Consider the following 20,174-nt stretch of genomic DNA (forward strand, 5'->3'; position numbering starts at 1 on the left):
TGCTGCACAGCCGGCGCCCCATTGGCCCGCGCTGTGGCAGGCCCTGTGCTGATTGGCTCGCGCAAAAGAGCTCGCATCGCTATTGGTCGTGCTCCCGGGCCGAGGCCGCGACCGCGTTGCTCCTCCTGCCTTGGCAGCGGCGCCCCCCGCCCTGTCGATCGACGCAAGGCCCGCGGAGGTTGCACCAGCCGGCGGCTGGCGCCACCCGAGGGCCGTCGGCGGCGGGCGGAGGCTGCCTCGGGCCCTCCGTCAGGCCGGCTCCGGTCCTCCAACCCGGACCTTGGCCGACAGGGAGATGCCGGGTCGCCCCCACTCCGGGCCGGGCTCTAGATGCATTTGCTCCAGAACCAGCAGTCATTAGTTCAAACTCTTCTAAGCAGCCCCACTGGCGCCAGATACTCCAGGGGGGAGGCAGGACCCCCGAGGAGGGAGGCACAGAGTGAGGAACAGGCCGGGGGTGGGGGCGCGGACGAGGGTCTTTGCACTTGCACTTGGGCCCCGAATTCCTGCTGGATGGAAGGACGGAGGGGACAAGGACACCGGCAGGAGCACTTGCCTGGGACAGCTGGCTGCCCCCCAAGCAAGCCCTTTAAAGTCGCCGGTTCTCCATTTCCTCCTTTGTGAACTAACCTGGCGACAGCCGTCGGCTTGCTCCCCCGCCTGCAAGCTGTGCGTGTAGAAACGTGAGGAGATGTTGACGGGAACGTGACAACCGTGGGGAGCCGCAGCTGCAGCTGGAGGCAGGGCGCCCTGGGCCCGGCCTGCCGTGCACGGGGCCAGAGCTGCTCACATTTTTCCACACAAGGGTCCTTCTCAAGAGAACGGCCCTGGAGACTCACGGGGGGCTCTGAAACGGAGGCCCCTTCCCTGCAAGAAAGAAGTTTCTTTGAAATCTGGAATTGTGTCATACTTTTTAATGTGAATTTTGTTTCCTACTCCAGGACTTAGCCTAGTTTCTTTTAATATAAGAACATTTTCCGAAGTCATGTTAGATTGATGCCCCAGGAATCTGCACGTGCAAGGACCCCAGGGAGGACGGCAAGAAGGCCTGTGTTCGGACAGGGGCTGGCTTTCGTCTGCTTTCTGCACCGAGCATGTGGGCCGGACGGCGCTGGGAGCAGAGGTGCCGCTCCGGTCTGGGAGCTGGAGAGCAAAGTGTCCAGGAAAAGCTGTGCCAGACATCTTGGGCACAGGTGCTGACGGTCAGCTCTGTGCTCCATGAATATGTATAATCAACAAAAATTCTTTAAAGTTTTAAAAAATAAAAAAGTCTCAAAGATTAAAAAAAAAAAAAAAAGTATAGAAGGCCATTGATTTGGACTAAGTTCCTGCATTAGGCCCCAACAGAACACACCAGAAAATCAAAATGGAGTCACCCCACTAAAGTCCAACATCGCCAAACCCAAACTAAGTTGTTGTCTGACCTTCCAAGGAATCAGGAGAGTTAACAGCCAGTTTCCCAAATAGGCCAGTTTTGGTTTTTGTTTTGGTTTGGGTTTTGGTAGCTGGCCGGTAAGGCGATCCGAACACTTGACTTTGGTGTTATAAGACCGGCTCTGACCAACTGCGTGAGGGGCAAACCCCGCAAGCAGGGCGGTTTCAATCTTCCAGAGGCATGGTAATGAAGCTCCCCCTGTCTTAATCCTTACGCAAAAGTAGTAACCTGATGTTAAATAATCAGTATTTTTCTATTCTGTCTCCCTGTCCCCACCTTACAAGGAAAGTAACTTTGAAATGACCAATGTGCCTTTTGTTCTGTTTCTGCTTTCTTCAGCCTCTTCTGTCTATAAAGCCAACCTCTTTTCCCCAGCTCATTGGAACACTTATTCTGTTTTATGGAATGATGTGTTGCCCAATTCTAGATTGCAATAAAGCCAGTTGATATCTTTAACTAAATTTGTTGTAATTTTGTCCTTTGACAACTGAAATGAACAAGGTCACTGCCTTCCTCATTACCTTCAGTTAGAAAATTGCCGAATTGAGTAGAAAGTATGAATCTCAGCCCATAAACTCAGGCGTGCAAGAATTGTCACATATGAATTATTTCATATAGTAACTTAGTTTTAGACCTCTAGCAGCTAATCTACCGGGAGAGTGAAGGAGTTAGCCTGCATGCTTCCTAACCCCAGGGATTTACACAGTCCCGTGGAGTGGGTTGGGAGAAAGGACCAAACATCCACTAGGTCCGCTGTCCCCAGAAGATATGGCTGAGTTGTCTCCACTGTCCAGGTTTACATGGCTGCTTTAGTCCATTAGCTCTCGGCTACTTCTGTGTTCCACCAGGGACGCAGGAACTTGGGGCGGGGGGGATGTGGTTACCGTCGCATCTGCTAACACATGCCATGCAGCTGTTTCTCTCTGGGATCCTGCTGGTAATTCAGGAAAGCAGGTCACAGGTACCCTCTGCCTTGGGACCCACTGGCCTCTGTCTCTCTCTCTTCCTCCCAGCCCAGGGGAATCTCTTTTTCATTCTATAGAAAATCCGTCTCTTACTACATTTCTTCCACACACTATCCAGAAACTCCTTAAACCAGAGCCACAAACTCGAATGCCTCCAGGATCCATGCAGGGACACGCAGGACAGTGGGTGAATTGAGTGCATATGCCCATCACACATTTGTGCCCCCACCCATGGCACAGATGTGTCAGCAGGAAGCAGCTGCCCAGCCGCTTCACGTTTCCCAGCTCCCCTTGCATCTAGGCAGGCCATGTGACTGAGTCCCCCAATGGAATGTGAGCCAAAGAGATGTGTATCACCTTCTGGCCAAAGTGGCTGAGAAACCCACGGGCTTCTCCACTTTCTTTTTTCCATTCCACAGGCTAAAAACAGAAGACTTCAAGGCCCTCAGGGATGGTGGGGTCACAGCAAGGAAGAAGCCCGGGTCTCTGAGTCACCCGCACCAGACTTGTCATACAGAAGTGAGAAACTGACTTCTTTCGTGTTATGCCACTGAAATCTGAGGGGCTGTTTGTTACAGCAGCCCATGTTATGCTAATTAATATACCACTCTAGGGCTGGCCTGTGGCTCACTCGGGAGAGTGTGGTGCTGATAACACCAAGGCCGCGGGTTCGGATCCCTATATAGGGATGGCCAGTTAGATCACTTGGGAGAGCGTGGTGCTGACAACACCAAGTCAAGGGTTAAGATTCTCTTACCAGTCATCTTTAAAAACACACACACACACACACACACACACACACACACACACCACTCTAAATGCAGTACTGCAATTCAGATCCAGCTGCTTGTTGCCAGGTGGACAAAAGAGGATGCTCCATTTCTTTCCATTTTGAAAGGAAAGCCAGATTTTTATGTAAAGTCTCCTGATTTTTAAATGTCTGCAAATGTAAATTTTGGCAAAATGCTGTACAGATCAATATCTTAAAAAGCCACAACTAGCCGATCTGAGGCGAGATGGAGCCTGCAGGTCACAAGTTCTCCTAAGGACTGTTTCATAGTGTTCTGCCCTGTATTTCCTCCAATTCAACAAGGAATGTGCTCAGCTGACTGACTGAATGGGGGAACGTAAAAAGGAAAATACAGGGGGAAACATACTTTTATCTGAAAATAGTATTCTGTCCCGCTTGCCTGTTTTTCAGTGCAGATGTGTAAAGACAGCCCCAGCAACCCCTGCATTTTGGGAGGCCCCCCCCTCCTTAGAAGATTCTCATTGAGCACATAAAAAGCAGCTTCTTGATGAAATGCATATTTTGTAAAAAGGCAGAATTTCAATTTTGACGATTATTATTTATTGAGCCCTTGCTACAAATGAAAATGCCGGACTCTGCTGACATTTCCACTCAGGCCGGCTGGTCATGTTTAGAGAAAAGTAGGAAGAAGAGAAGGCAAGGGGAACAGGGAAGAAAACCGATTATTTCTGCTGCCCTTTTTGCAGCTGGGGCTAAAGATCCTTTTCCCTTATCACCATTCCCAGAGAAAATGAGGAAAGGGGAGAGGGAGTCACTATAGTTCATGAAGCAAAAAGTCAAAACCCTGCTGCATTCTTCATTCTGGCCCCAACACACAGGAGAAGAGATCCAGGCCATTCATGTGCTGCCTCAGCTCATTTCCTACTTGGCTTCATTTTTCCACTGTGATAAAATGTGCGTAAAACAAAATTTACCAGTTTTAAGTGTAGAGTTCAGTGGCATTAAGTTCACATTTTGTGCGGCCGCCACCACCATCCGTGTCCAGAGCCCTTCCATCTTCCCGCAGTAAAGCTCTCTATTGTTATTAAACGATTACTCCCCATCTCCCCAGCTCCTGGCAACCACGATTCCACCGTCTGCCTCGATGGATTTAACTAGTCTAAGCACACCCTGCAAGTGGACTCATACAGAATTTGTCCTTCTGTGACTGGGATATTTCACCTAGTCTACTGTCTTCAAGGTTTATCTATTTTGCTTCATTTCTAAACAATCAGCGTAGAGAACATTCCACGACAAGCTGTGCACAGGTCCCTAAAGGGGTCATTCAAGAGAAGTGCTTTCTGTGGACCAGAAATCACAGAATATTACACAGGGGACTGCACACTGCTTCTACCTCTTAACATCCTAAAATGATACTGATATGGAAAACCACCAGGAATTTTTTAAACATTAAAATGTATTGATTTTACTTTTTTTTTTTTTTTTCAGGGAAAGGAACACAGCTCCTGGCACGGTCTCTGTAGCGTGTTGACACAACGGTGTTGTCCACTCCCAGCCTTGCTGGCCCTGGTCATAGGCACGTGCGTGCTTTGGATCAGCGCTGGTCACTGGCCAGGTTCACCTCACTGAAGGCTTCACGTGGAAGCGTGAACGTGAGCACTGTTTCTTCACCGGTGCAGTCTGCACGAGCCTGTTCCAGACAGCCACGCAGTCTCAGTTTAGAATGACTTCTGTAGAGTTAGCCATCTGTTGCTTGTTTTGTTCTTCCCTTTTCTTTATGAGGCCAGAGAAGGCACTAAGGCAAAGGAAAGAGACAGAGCATATGCAGGGACAATGGGAGCGGAAGCCCTTGCAGGGAGTGAACATTCCTGCCCTGTTTCTCTCATACCCCAAACTAAGTCCCAACTGCAAAAAGACCACACACGCCGCCTCAGAGAGAAACAGTGATCAGTGATCGTTATTTGATCTTTTTTTTCTTTTTTCTTTATCTTTTTTTTTTTCTTTTGTTTGGTGCAGAAAGACAGGAAAGATTAATAAAAAGTAACAAGAATTCAAAGCCGCCAGGGGTGAGGGTCATGTCTGTGATCACAGCCATGAACGTGGGGAAAGGCTGCAGGGAGGGCGCTGAGGGCACGGGGGACTGGGAAAGTGTCGGGGTGTGCACGTCTGACACACGCTGTGCCACCGCTAAGAATGGTGCTGTGGAGACTTAATGACGCAGGAATATGCTCTGTACGAAATATCAAACGAAAATAAAAGCTCCTTTCTGAACATTAACCCTCTCCATTCACTCACAACTAAAAATAACGTGTGATTCCCCCACTAAAACAAAACAAAAAACCCACCTCCCTAGAGTCACAATTTCTACTCAAACTTAGATGAAAATTTATAGTCCCAAATTAGTATATTAATAAATGCATTCAGATTCATTCACTCAAGGTTTATTCATTCAATAAATATTGCGTCTGTCCATGTAGGATGAAGAAAGCAGGCCTGGCCTCCATCCTCCTGGAGCTTCTGATACTTGGCATGTTTACATCGGATCTTTTTCTATTTACAGAGTCATCCACTCTGTGAGGCCTGCCCGAGCCCCTGTTTAAACCAGAACCTCCCCCTCCTCACCTGGTACTGCTGATTCCTCTTACCCTGCTAACATTTCTCTTTTTTCCAAAGCATGAATCACCGAACATTCTAAATATGACTTCAATTTTATGTGTGTGGTCTGTCTGGTAGAAAACAAAGTGCGTGAGAGCCAGGCCCTTTTCTGCTTGGTTTGCTGATATGCCAAAAACGGTGCCTAGCCCAGGGTAAGCTCACAATGAAGATTTGTTAAATAAAAGAATGAATTTATCTATACCGGACCTATTGTGATAATTTTCCTAAGACAAAGACAAGTCTGTCCCAAGTCAATGACTTTACCTCTAGAGACAGAAAAATACTTGCCATGATCAATTAATGACCTTCCACTCAATTCAGCAAAATTTCAAAGGAGGCTGCATCTTTTCCTCGTTCTCATATCCTGTCTGTCCTACCTCAAAACTTTCCTCCAATCCATCTGCTTCTCTCTATCTCCACACCACCTGCCTGGTCCAAGTTCCCAGGCTCTCTTCCAGACTATGCACCCGGTCTGTTTACATTTACTCTGTCCACTTAGAATCCTTTTTCCAAAAGCAGCACCCACAGTCAACTTTTTAAAATATACATAAAGTAGACCATGTAACACCCCTCTTAAAGTCCTCTAACGGCTTCCCATGACATTTAGAACAACAACCAACTCCTAATGGGCCCACAGGACCCTACCTGACCTGGTTCTTGGTCCCCTCCTGGCTCAGCCCTTACCTGTTTCTCTCACAACTTACCAGTCTCTGCAGTACTATTTAGTTACTATCCACCCCTCAGTAGGACATAAGTGCTCTGAGAAGCTGAGACTATGTCTGCCGCCTTCAGCCCTGTATCCCCAGCATCAAGCATATTAGGCACTTGATAAATACTTCTTGGGCTGGCCAGTTAGTGGTCAGCTCACTTGGTTAGAGCGCAGTGCTGATAACATCAAGGTCAAGGGTTCACATCCCTGTACCGGCCAGCCCCAGAAAAAGAAAAAAAAAAGGCCTTCTTGAGTGAATGTCCAGAGCTGGAAGAAGGAAATAAAAGTGAGTGCTAACAGTCTTTGTTGCTGGCAGAAAGATATTGTGGTATTTTTAATTTTTTCAGAATTTCCTGTGGTGAATATTCAAAACTTAATAATCATTTTTTTAAAAATTGATTATTTTATTTTAAAAGAGTGGGATGAGGATGGGTGTAGGACCACCAAGGAAGCCTGCAGATGCTGGGAGGCTGCACTGCAGCCTTTGAGAGCCTGGGGCTGCCCGGTGCATCCTCCCCCCGCCTCGCCAGGTCCTAACTTGTCGCTGTGCAATTAGAATTCTAGGTCAGCGTTTTCAGTGTCAAGTGAAGCTGCATGTGGGAGATTACTGAAGAATTGGCTTCTATCAATTTGCACTGGCTCCAATCACCCTTCTTTGACATTGCACAACCGCTCAGACTTCACGGCAGACCTAGGCGAGCTGCAGGTTGTTGCAGGAGAAGAGGTAGTTAGAGGGACAGTGCCAGCAGGTAGTGTACATTTGTTTCCCAAACTCACAGAGCTGGAACAAATCTTGAAGTGTCATCTAGAATCATCTACCCACATATTCAGAGAGCCAACCTTAGCATTGTCCTGAGGCAGTGGAGAGGAAAACTCACATTCCCCTGTAAATCAGCACAAAGCCATTTCCAGATGACCGCCTAAGAATTTGGGTCGAGGCTTGCATAACTGAGGAATGAGATAAAAGAATTTTTAAAATAATATTTTTAAAATTTTAACATTTACTTGTATGTATTTGTGGGTCACCATGTGGTGTTTCAGTACACGAACAGACTGCACAATGTCTCACTTAGGGTAGACAGCAGGGTTTTGTACCCCTTAGTCCACCCCTTTTCGTCCCCCCACCTCCTCCCCTGACTCTGTATATTCTAGCATCTTCAACCTGTATCACCAAAATGGAACTCTTAGGTAACATAGAACGACTTGGTGCCCCCATGCTGGCCCCAAGTATCTCAAATCTCTAAATGTAAATAAACGTCCTCAGACAGCTAAAGGTTATTAATGAATCCTAACTACACCATGTGGAATTCTGGAGCCTAACAAAACTTTGCATGCATTCTAAAACAGCAATATAGCATCAAAATATAAAGTATTTTCAATAGGTCTTACATATATTTTGGGGTGTTTATTATTGAATTATTGAGTTCAAATCACAAATCTCAGGAATTTACTCCACTTTCTAATGAGGAAAGTGGCCTCAGGAGATAAGTGATGCCACAGGGCTGGACCCGTCCTTCTCACTGTGGCTTCACAGTGCCTCTGCTGTACCCTACTAGTAACATATTTTCTCATGTCATAGAAGGGAAAATTGAAACCTGGATCAAGGATTTGTCCAGGATCACCAAAAATCTGCTTACTGAATCAGAGAGGGCACCAAACACTGTATTTCTATTCCAAAGAATACAACCCTCTGTGTTATGCACACTGTCCTGTTTTCTAAAATGATTTACAGGTGGGAGTGAAGTCATTTAAATTCTCCCAGGAGAGAGCATACTCAGAGAAATACGAGGTGAACCTGAGCAATCAGATGAGATCTAGAAAGTGAAGGGTGTGAGCAGAGAAAGCCGTCGCACAAGCATGGGGCATGCCCTGCCTTGCCCTGTGCACGGGCTGCTGCCACATGGGAGACAGGGACTTCCAGGCTGCTGCTGTGGCTGTTTACAGCCACTACGCTCCTATCCCGCCAGCCCCAGATCTGATCCACCGTATCTGAAGCAGCCTTGGTTAGGTTTTCCATTTTTCTCTGAAGATTTATGGCTTCTTTTCATCCAAAGCTATCGGTTTGCATGAAAAAATTTGAGACATGTTCATATAGAAGACCCAGTGATTGGGAGATTGTCTCGTCTTCCTCACTTTTTGAACCTGACACATTTACACACTGTTTTGGTCTCTGAACAAATGTCTTATACTTTGCCTTTGTTTTCCTAGATCTCCTTATGTAGGAAAAATGTTAATAGCATTTGTTGTTCTGTAATGGTTTTCTCCCTTTTTAGGTTTTCCTGAGGCAAATGTAAAACATGAGCATTTTAAAATATTCAAACATTGCAGAAATCCAGAGTATAGACAGAGAATATCTGGCCCTCGAGGACAATTTTAGTTTAGGTACTGAGTACATTTTTTCAATTGACAGGTGGACACACTGCCTTCCCCCACCCCCTGCAAGCAGGCCCGCCAGCAAAAACCAGTGACCATGACTGATGGCAGCAGCATGATCCACCACCTCACCAGCAACCACACTCCCTACCACTGCCATAGAAACCAGTGCTGAGCAAGTGGTCTGTGACAGCCACTATCATAGCAACTGCTGCCACAGGGGTGGCTCACAGGGGAGGATGCCAGCAGCCATCACTGCTTCATAAGAGGCCTGCTGACCACTCATTGTCATAGACAGAAGGAGAGACACCAGGGGAGCCCAGAGAAAGAAGTGAGTGAGTGCAGACCCACAACCCAGTGGCCCAACCCACAGGAAGAATTACACTTCCTTATGGGGTAGCACAACTGGGGGTGGGAGGTACATGTGCAGCCCACAGGACTGCCTTCATCTGGGGAGACCCTCAATAGTACAGAAACCCAGGATGCTCAAATAGAAAAAGAAGAAAATTCCCTATCACTACCAAGCCATCTCCCAACTGGGGGAAGCAAGATCCCAGGAGGAACCTCTACCCATAGGAAAGAAGAAAGAGAAAGCCTTCCCAGGGTCACCCATTCAAATTGAGAAGCACCAGTGTACCCCAGTGCACCCAGCAGGGTCAGAGGGAGCTAGCCAGGGTGCAAACGGGCCAGCCCAAGATTGCCCACCATAGCCAAAGAGTGACGGGGCACCAAGTCACTCTCCCCCACAGTTCAAGAGCTTGCCCATTTCCTGGTGAACTAACAAAGTGTCACCAACCTCAGCAAGGAATTACTAAGTGCCCCAGGAACCAGACCCCCAGACCCCGGAGGCCCTCACACAAAATTCCAACACTGAATTCAGCCAAAGTACCTACACAGATACTACACTACTGTGTCCACCAGGAATCAATACTAAAATACCCATTTGACAGTCATTATAACACACATCTACAAGAGAAGCTCCCTCTCTGCAAAGCCCACTCCAGAGTACTAACATCAGGAACTGCTCTACCAGATGACTAGACACCAATGTAGAGATACGAGAAATATGAAAAAACAAGAAAAGATGATACCACTAAAGGAATAAGTACCAGAACTTATAGAGCAGGAAGTGCTTGAAATGACCAAAAAGGAATTTTGAGCAACAATCTTGAGGAAATTCAATGAGATACAAGGAAACTCAATTAGATGACACAACAAAAGGAGAAAAGGTATAGAGGATCTGAAGGAGGAAATGTACAAAGAAATCAATGCTCTGAAAAAGAATGTAGCAGAGCTTGTAGAGCTGAAGAATTCATTCAATGAAATAAAAAACACAACCAAGAGTTTAAACAGCAGGCTAGAACAAGCAGACGAAAGAATTTCTGACCTTGAAGATGGTCTTTCCTAAATAACACAGGCAGACCAAAAAAAAGAAACAAACAAACAAAATTAAGAGCTATCAGACTACCTGAAGCACACAAACATCCACATCATGGGTGATCCAAAAGAGGAGGAAAAAGGAAAAGGCATTGAAAACATATTCAATGAAATAGTAGTGGAAAACTTCCCAGGCGTAGGGAGAGATACAGACCTTCAGATCCAGGAGAATCAAAGATCACCAAACAGATCCAATCCAAAAAGGTCCTCTCCAAAACACGTTATTGTCAAACTGGCAAAGTTCAAAGACAAAGAGAGAATTCTAAAAGCAGCAAGAGAAAAGCAGCAAGTCACCTATAAGGGAACCCCCATCAGACTAACAGCAGACTTCTCAACTGAAGCTCTACAGGTCAGAAGAAAATGGGATGATATATTCAAAATACTAAAAGAAAAGAATTGCCAGCCAAGAATTCTGTACCCAGCAAAGTTATCCTTCAGAAATGAGGGAGAAATAGTGTATTTCCCAGATAAACAAAAACTGCAGGCATTCACCACCACATGACCAGCACAGTAAGAAATTCTCAAGAGAGTCCTACATCCAGAATCCAAAAAACAATAACCACTATTATGAATACACAAGAAAGAACAAAAATAAAAATGAGAAAGAGAAAGAAACTAAATCATACCACCTCAAAAAACCAACAAACACTGAAGGTGAATAATAAAAGGGGAAGAAAAGAACAAAAGTTATTTAAACCATCTACTCAAAAAGCAATAAAATGCCAGGAGTAAAACAATACCTGTCAATAATAACCCTAAATGTAAATGGATTAAACTCCCCATTCAAAAGACACAGACTGACTGATTGGATTTAAAAACTAGACCCAACTATATGCTGTCTTCAAGAGACTCATCTCACCTGTAAAGACACACACAGACTAAAAGCAAAGAGATGGAAAAAGTTACCATGAAAATGGGAACCAAAAATGAGCAGGAGTAGCTATTCTTATGTCAGGTAAAATAGACTTTAAACCAAAAACCATAAAAAGAGACAAAGAAGGCCACTATATAATGATAAAGGGATCTATCCAGCAAGAAGATATAACAATCATAAGTATGTATGCACCCAACACCAGAGCACCCAGATATATAAAGCAAACACTATTATACCTAAAGAAAGAGATAGACCTAAATATAATAATAAGGGGGGACCTAAACATCCCTCTCTCAACATTCGACAGATCATCTAGGCAACAAATAACAGAGAAACACAAGATTTAAACTACACCTTAGACCAATTGGACCAGGTGATATCTGCAGAACATTTCATCCAACAACTATAGAATATACATTCTTCTCATCAGCACATGGAACATTCAGCAGGAAAGACCACACATTAGGACACAAATCAATTCTCAGCAAATTTTGAAAAATCAAAATTATTTCTAGTATCTTTTCAGACCACAAAGGATTAAAACTAGAAATCAATAACAAGTGAAACTCTGGAAACTATAAAAATACATGAAAACTAAACAACAGGCTCCTGAATGACCTATGGGTCCAAGAAAAAATTATACAGGAAATCAAAAAATTCCTTGAAACTAACAAAAATAAAGACACATCATACCAAAACCTGTGGGATACAGCAAAAACAGTACTAAGAAGGAATCTTATTGCAATAAATGCTTATTTCAGAAGAATAAAAATACTTCAAATAAATGACCTATTGCTACACCTCAAAGAACTAAAAAATCAAGAGCAATCCCATCCTAAAAAGTAGTAGATGGAAAGAAATAATTAAGATCCGGGCAGAACTAAATGAAATAGAGAACCAAAAAAACAGTATGAAAGATCAATGAAATAAAAAATTGTGTTTTTTTTGAGAAGATAAATAAAATAGACAAACAATTAGCTAGGTTAACAAAAAAAAGGAGAGAAGACCCAAATAACAAAAATCAGAAATGAAGAAGGAGACATTACAACCAATACCACAGAAATACAAAGAATCATTAGAGACTATCATAAACAATGATAAGCCAACAAATATGAAAATCTGGAGGAAATGGATAAATTTCTGGACGCATACAAACTACTAAGACTGAACAAGACAAAATAGAAAACCTGAACAGACCAATAACAAGTCATGAGATTGAAGCAGTAATCAGCAGTCTCCCCACAAAGAAAAGCCCAGGAGTGGATGACTTTACTGCTGAATTCTACCAAACATTTAAAGAGGAATTAATACCAATTCTCTTCAAAATATTCTAAAAAATTGAAATTCATTCTGTGAGGCCAGCCTCACCCTGAAACCAAAACCAAATAAAGATATAACAAAAAAAGAAAACTACAGGCCAATATCTTTGATGAATATAGAGGCAAAAATCATCAACAAAATATTAGCAATCAGACAGCACAGCACATCAAAAAATTATACACCATTATCAAGTGGGATTCATCCCAGGAGTGCAGGATGGTTCAACATATACAAATCAATAAATATGATACACCACATTAACAAATCAATGACAAAAACCATGTGATTATCTCAATAGATCCAAAAAAAGCATTTGACAAAATTCAACACCCCTTCATGATAAAGTCCCTCAGCAAAATAGGTATAGAAGGAAAGTATCTCAATACAATAAAAGCCATGCATGACAAACCCACTGTCGGTATCATCCTGAATGGGGAAAAGCTGAAAGCTCTTCCCTTAAGAATGGGAACAAGACAAAGATGCCCACACTCACCACTTCTATTTAACATGTTACTGAAAGTACCAGCCTGAGCAATCAGGCAAGAGAAAGAAATAAAGGGCGTCTAGATTGGAAAGGATGAAGTCAAACTGTCCCTGTTTATAGATGACATGATCCTGTATATAGAAAATCCTAAAGACTCTACTGAAAAACTCTTAGACCTGATTAATAATTTCAGTAATGTTTCAGCATACAAAATCAACACCCCAAAATCGGTAGCATTTTATACTCCAATAATGATCTAGCAGAAAAAGAAAGCAAGAAAGTAAGCCCATTTACAATAGTCACAAAAAAATAAAATACCTAGGAATCAATTTAACCAAGGAGGTGAAAGATCTCTACAATGAGAACTAAAAAACACTACTGAAAGAAATTAAAGAGGACACAAAAGAGTGGAAAGACATTCCATGTTCCTGGATTGAAAGAATTAACATTGTGATAATGTCCATACTACACAAAGCAATCTACAGATTTCATGTAATCCCCATCAAAATACCAATGACATTCTTCACAGAAATAGAAAAACAATAAAAACAATTCTAACATTCATATGGAACAACAAAAGTCCACAAATAGCCAAAGCAATCCTGAGAAAAAAAGAGGAAAAAAAAAAAAAAAGCAAAAAGCCCAAAGCATAACACTACCCAACTTCAAATTAGACTACAAAGCTATTGTAACCAAAACAGCATGGTACTAGCATAAAAACAGACACTCAGACCAGTGAGACAGAATAGAGAACCCAAAAGTCAACCCACATACTTATAGCCAACTGATCTTTTACAAAGGCAAGAATAATATATATTGAGGAAAAGACTGCCTTTTGAATAAATGGTGTTGGGAAAATTGGACATCTATATACAGAAGAATGAAACTAGACCTGCACCTCTCACCATATACCAAAATCGACTCAAAATGGATTAAAGACTTAAGTATAAGACCCAAAATCTTAAAGTTACTAAAAGAAAACATAAGGGAAACACGTCAGAACATAGGACTGGGAAAAGACTTTATGAATAAGACCCCAGAAGCACAAGGAACAAAAGAAAAAATAAACAAATGGGATTATGTCAAACTAAAAAGCTTCTGTGCAGCAAAGGAAACAATCAACAGAGTTGAAAGACAACCTGTGGAATGGGAGAAAATATTAGCAAACTATACATGTAATGACAAATTAATTTCCAGAATGTATAAGGAACTCAAACAACTTCACAGTAAAAAATCAAATAATACAATTAAGAAATAGGCAAAGGAGCTAAACAGACATTTTTCAAAGGAAGACGTACAAATGTCCAACAGGTACATGACAAAATGCTCAGCATCACTAATCATCAGGGAAATGCAAATCAAAACCACATTGACATATCATCTCCCCCCAATTATACTTGCCAGTATTAAAAAGACTGAGAATAACAAATCCTGGTGAGGATGTGGAGAAAGGGGATTCCTCCTACACTGTTGGTGGGACTGTAAAATAGTACTTCTGTGATGTAAAACAGTATGGAGGTTTCTGAAACAACTACAGATAGATCTACCATACGATCCAACAATCCCACTTCTGGGTATATACCCAAAGGAATGGAAATTATCCTGCTGAAAGGATACCTGCACTCCCATGTTCATTGCAGCTCTGTTTACAATAGCCAAATTATGGAACCAACCTAAATGTCCATTGATGGATGACTGGATAAGGAAACTGTGGTATACATATATGATGGAATACTACTCAGCCATAAAAAAGAATGAAATTCTGTTGTTCACATCAACATGGATGAGCTTGGAGAAAATTAGGTTAAGTGAAATAAACCAGACACAGAAAGAGAAACACTGCATGTCCTCATTCATAAGTAGGTGCTAAGAAGGAGGGAGGGAGGGAGGAAGGAAGGAAGGAAAGAAGGACAAACCACAATAATACATTGACTTTCAGAAGGAGAGAACAAATACATGGTTGCTAGAGGTGGGGGGGGAGGGGGAGGGGGAGAGATGGGGTAAAGAGCATAAAGAGTAATTACGATTTGTAATAATGCACATACTGATATTATTGATTTGATCAACACATGCTGCACAGAGGTGGTGGTAGTCAACACTGTACCCCCCAAAATATGTATAATCAATCATGCTTCAAAAAAACACTTTTTTAAATTTAAAAAAAAGAATTGGTAATACATTCACATGGTTGAAAAGTCATACTTAAAACGATGTACAGTGAAAATTTTCTGTCCTCATCCCATCTAGGTCCCACCCCACCCCCTCTAGTAGCCACTTGTACCAGTTCCTTTTGTATCTTCCCATACTTTTTTCAGCAAATAGGAGCAAATACAAACATATACTTATTCCCCCTCTCCTTTATACACAAAAGGTAGCATGTTATATGGACTGCCTTGCACCTCGCTTTTTTTTTAACGTAACAGATATTAAGCATATTTTGATTTAGGATGGAAAGAAACCAGAAATAACTAGCCACATGCACACACGTGCGTGCATGGATGCACGCATGTACACACATGTGCACACACACACTTTTCTTTTTTTGGTATACTAAGCAGGATAGAGTATTTGATCCAATAATTGTTCAGCCCACTTCTCTGCATGGGCCTTAGGAAGACATAAACCAGTAAGAAGACGTCCCCATTTCTGATATAACAGATTCAAATGAGAAGCTCCTGCTTAAGATAGTAGCAGGAGAAGGGGGCAGGTGAACCAATAAAGAGCTGCTCAGGTGTGTGTCTTGCTTGGTCATAAGATACGATGAGACCTAATTTATTTTAGGGTCACCCAATACTGGGGATGCCTTTCCTCTTTTGGGCAATTCTACCCTTTGATTCTTCTGATCACAAGGAAACAGAAATCACAGCGTACCAAGAGACAGAAACTAGAGAATGGGCTTTTTTCTTTTTTACTCACTATTAAATACAGTGTCCATACAAATAGAAAACTCACCACCTGTCTGAGAGGAAGACTTTCCAACACCCCAACAGTCCCAGCCTCCAGAGCAGATGTAGTTCCCTCCCCAGCAGGTGGCCAACCATGGATTGTGCTGAAAGGTGCAGCCAAGCCTCTGAAAGCACAGTTCATGGTGCCAACCAGTCACAATCTAATTTAACTTCTTTTGAAAACACACACACACACATTTCAAAGGAGCAGGTGAGCATATTTTCAGAGGGACTTAGTCCCTTCAAAAGACACCACGTTATTCTCCTCTCTCAAACACAGACAAGATAGTTCCTGAAAGAAAAGCAGAAACCCTGGTGTATTTTGCTTAAGGACAATAGTCTCAGTCTGTTAAAAGCATCTTCCATGATTATGTTGGGGGAGCTTAGACCTACACAGGGCGTTTTTCCAAGGGTCTTCCATAATCACAACTCCAACCACCCATCAAACAGCAGATTTCCCTCTATCTATGGCCTCTGCTATCAGCCAAAGGAATATGCTGAGGACCATTTAACAGTTTTTCTTTCTTTTGCCTTCTTTATGCCCCATTCTGTAAGAACTAGAGATCTTTTCTTTACTACGTTTCTGAGTGCTCAACGTAGCTGAGGAGAAATAAGTCTGCTAGGTTTTCTTCCTGTCTTGTTTCCGCTCATCAGCTTAGGAAGGACCAAAAGTTAAAATCTATTAAAGAAATGAGCAAGACTTGAGCAAAGAACTGAAGGCAGAGATGGAGTAAAAACCAAGAGAAGACTTAATGGCATAAATCAAATCGACATTCAGGTATCTGAGAGAACATGCGAGCTGAGAGAGCCCTTCCGATGTTCTCATTTCACAGAGGACTAGAAAGTAACTCAGCCAAGATCAGCAGCACGTTACTGATGGGAATAGAAACCTGATCTCTCTCTGTTACTCCCAGTGTTCGAGAGACCTTTTCCTGCCATTCTTTGTTTTCTCAAGAAACAAAGCATAGCCTGATCCTGTCACTAGCCCGTCTTCAGAGGGACGTCTCCTTCACCCTGTAGGAGTGCTGGGTGGCCTGTGTTCAGTGCCCTGAGCTGCAGCCCTGGCCTCTTTTAATTAAAAGTGATGGAAATCCAACTTCAACCAGCTTAGGCAGAAGAGAAATGAATCCATTTCTGGAACCTAAAACCAAGCCTCCGGGTGGGTGAACAAAGAAGGGTAAAGCCGCACTTTGCGTGAACAAAACACCCAATGCTGCGGCGTATGCATCTGTGTATGTCTGTCCTTCCTAGCTCTGCTCCTCTCTTTGCACCATTTCATTCACTCCAACCCCTCCAGCCTGTGACCTTGGCCAGAGAGTGCAGCATCTTTACATCAGAGAAGAAGGGACTCTCTTCCCTTGGGTCTAGGTTGAAAATCATCTTGGAAGGACTCCAGCGACTTTGGGCCACACACTCACTCCTGCACCTGAGGGTGCAGAGCCGTAGGATTGGCGGCTTCCCTGAGTCACAATAACGACGTGAGCTGGGAATAGTTCAACCCAAAGAGGGGGTGCTCTTGGCAGAAGAAAGGCGGGGGCTGGGGAGGGAAACACTCTACAGGTATATCCACCTCCCCTTCCCTCCACTTCTACACAGTTCTGTCCAGTGATCTCGTCTCAATTTTTGTCAACAATCAGAATCCTGAGATGTTTTGCTGATATGCACTGTCTCCCAGACATTCCAGTTCATCATCCACGCAGACAGACTGCTTAGAATGAATTACTAGCCCAGCAGAAATCCAAGTTTCAACAGGAAATTAATGATTAACATTTTATCAAGAGCAAAAGTGGCATGTGATATTGCAAAAGCAAGAAGTTTTTATTTTAAAATCACTAAATCCTTATTGCTCTAAATTGTACTTGGCCTTAAATAGCTGAACTCAGAAAACCATATATCATTAGAAAATATTTATCATGCAAGAGTATTTTATCTATCCTAGAGCTTTAGCAAAAAATCCGTCTTTCCTGCATTCCCTGTCCTGTCATCTCAGACTGAAGTTTTGAGATTAGTTTTATTTTAACAACTTGGACGACTCAAAAAGCATAGCTATTTCACCCCTTCCTTTTGTAAGAAAACTATGGAATTGTTTCTTTTGCAAAAATCTCAGTGACTTCAGTTCTGTTTATGAATTTCTTTGTCACAGATGTTTTTCAGCCACAGGATTCCAGAGCTTTCCAGCATCTCGCTGGTTTCAAATTACAAACAGGCTAGCATCAGCAGACATTCAGTGTTCTTCCTTCCACATGAGCAGAGGCTTATAAATTCTGAGCTGACTCTGCCCATTAGTTACAATTGATTGCCTCAGGATTGGCCCCTGACCCAAGGGGTATTCATCAAAAATCTTCCCCAGGATTTTTTTTTAATTGTGGTAATAAACAGTAAACATAGAATTTACGTATCTTAACCATTTTTAAGTGTACAGTTCAGTAGTGTTTAGTACATTCACATTGTTATGCAACCCATCTTCAGATCTTTTTCACCTTGCAAAACTGAAACTCTATATCCACTAAACAACAACTCCCTACTTCCCTCTTCCCCCAGCTCCTGGAAACCACCATTCTGCTTTCTGTCTCTATGAATCTGACTACTCCTGTAAGTGGAATCATATAATATTTGTCTTTTGTGACTGGCTTATTTCACTTGGCATAAGGTCCTCAAGGCTGATCCATGTTGTAGCACGTGTCAGAACATTCTTCCTTTTTAAAGCTGAATAATATTCCGTTGTATGTATACACCACGTTTTGTTTATCCATTAATCCGTCAATGGACACTTGGGTTGCTTCCACCTTTTGGCTATCGTGAATAATGCTGCTATGAACATGGATGCACAAATATCTCTTCAAGAGCCTGCTTTCAGTTCTTTTGGATATATACCCAGAAGTGGTATTGCTGAATCATACGGTAATTCTCTTTTTAATTTTTTGAGGACCCCCCATACTGTTTTCCATCATGGGTGGATTATTTTACGTTCCCACCAACAGTGCATGAGGACTCCAATTTCTTCATATCCTTGTCAACACTTGTTATTTTCTGTTTTGTTTTGTTTGATAGGAGCCATCCTCGTGGGTAGTTTCCTCTGGATTTTTAATTGGAACTGAGGGAGTCAGTCTTTCCTGTGACAGAAGCTATGCAATGGAGGTGGAACTCTAGAGTCAATTGTCATGTTTATTGTCACGTGAAGGAAGACAGTCTGTGCTGAGTTTTTAGGGTGCAAATTAATCCTACTCTTCTGCTCTCCAAAGTCCTGAACCCAAATGAAACCTGTTCACAGAAGCCCAATAGGCCTCAACAGGGATGGAAATAGCAGCATCAGTACTTTCCGAGGTGGATGGGAGACTAGGACTGGAAGCCAAGGCCAGGCAAGTCTTCCCATTCCTCTGCCCCCATCACTTGGAACTTACTCACGAGGCAGTGGCAAGCCTGCTATGCCCCATGTTGCCACAGAGGCACAGAAGGCCCTGGTGAGTTTACTATAGAGAAAGCACAGGACCAGAAGGAAGACTGCATGCTGCCTGGGGACAGGCAAGACCCAAGAGACCACCAGACAGAGGAGACCATGCCTGCATACAAGTCTTTTGCAGTATCAGCAGCCTGAATAAGTAGCTCCTTGATCCTGGGAGAAAGAAGGAAGTCTGAAAAGAAGACTGAAAGCTTAGTCCCCAAAACCTCTGAGAAAGCAGACACTCATCTTCACAGACACAGGCTGACACCTGAAGGGAGGGGGAAATGTCCCTCCCCTCTACCTCCCCACTATTTCTAACATTTGGTTTTCTTAACACACAGGGCTCAGCACAGCACAGAAGCAGCTGTCTTTCCTGGGAAGGGATTCTAAACGCACCTCAGCAGTCCTGCTCAGCCCTGCACGGCTGCTCCCGGCCACGTCACAGTTCACTTGGAATCCTCCTGCTGTCAGTGGTTGGACCTCCAAGGCTCCGAAACAGGTCTAAATAGAACACCGGTTGGATTTACTGAAGGCTGTACATGCCTCAGCCTGAAAATTCACTCCCCACTCTGTTTTCCATCTTACATTTCCCAGGTAGGACATTCAACAGCGCTCACTGGAGACTATGCAGTGAACTCAAATGAAGGCATAAAACTACTCCAAATAATAAATGCCAGTGATATTAACATGCCCTGATTATTTCACATTATTAAATTCTCAGGGAGCTATTAAAGTCTAAAAAATCAAATGTCCTTTTTCTTTAAGGTTGAGGTCTAAAGAAATC

Source organism: Cynocephalus volans, chromosome 16, assembly GCF_027409185.1.
Source record: "Cynocephalus volans isolate mCynVol1 chromosome 16, mCynVol1.pri, whole genome shotgun sequence".
NCBI classification, from domain to species: domain Eukaryota; kingdom Metazoa; phylum Chordata; class Mammalia; order Dermoptera; family Cynocephalidae; genus Cynocephalus; species Cynocephalus volans.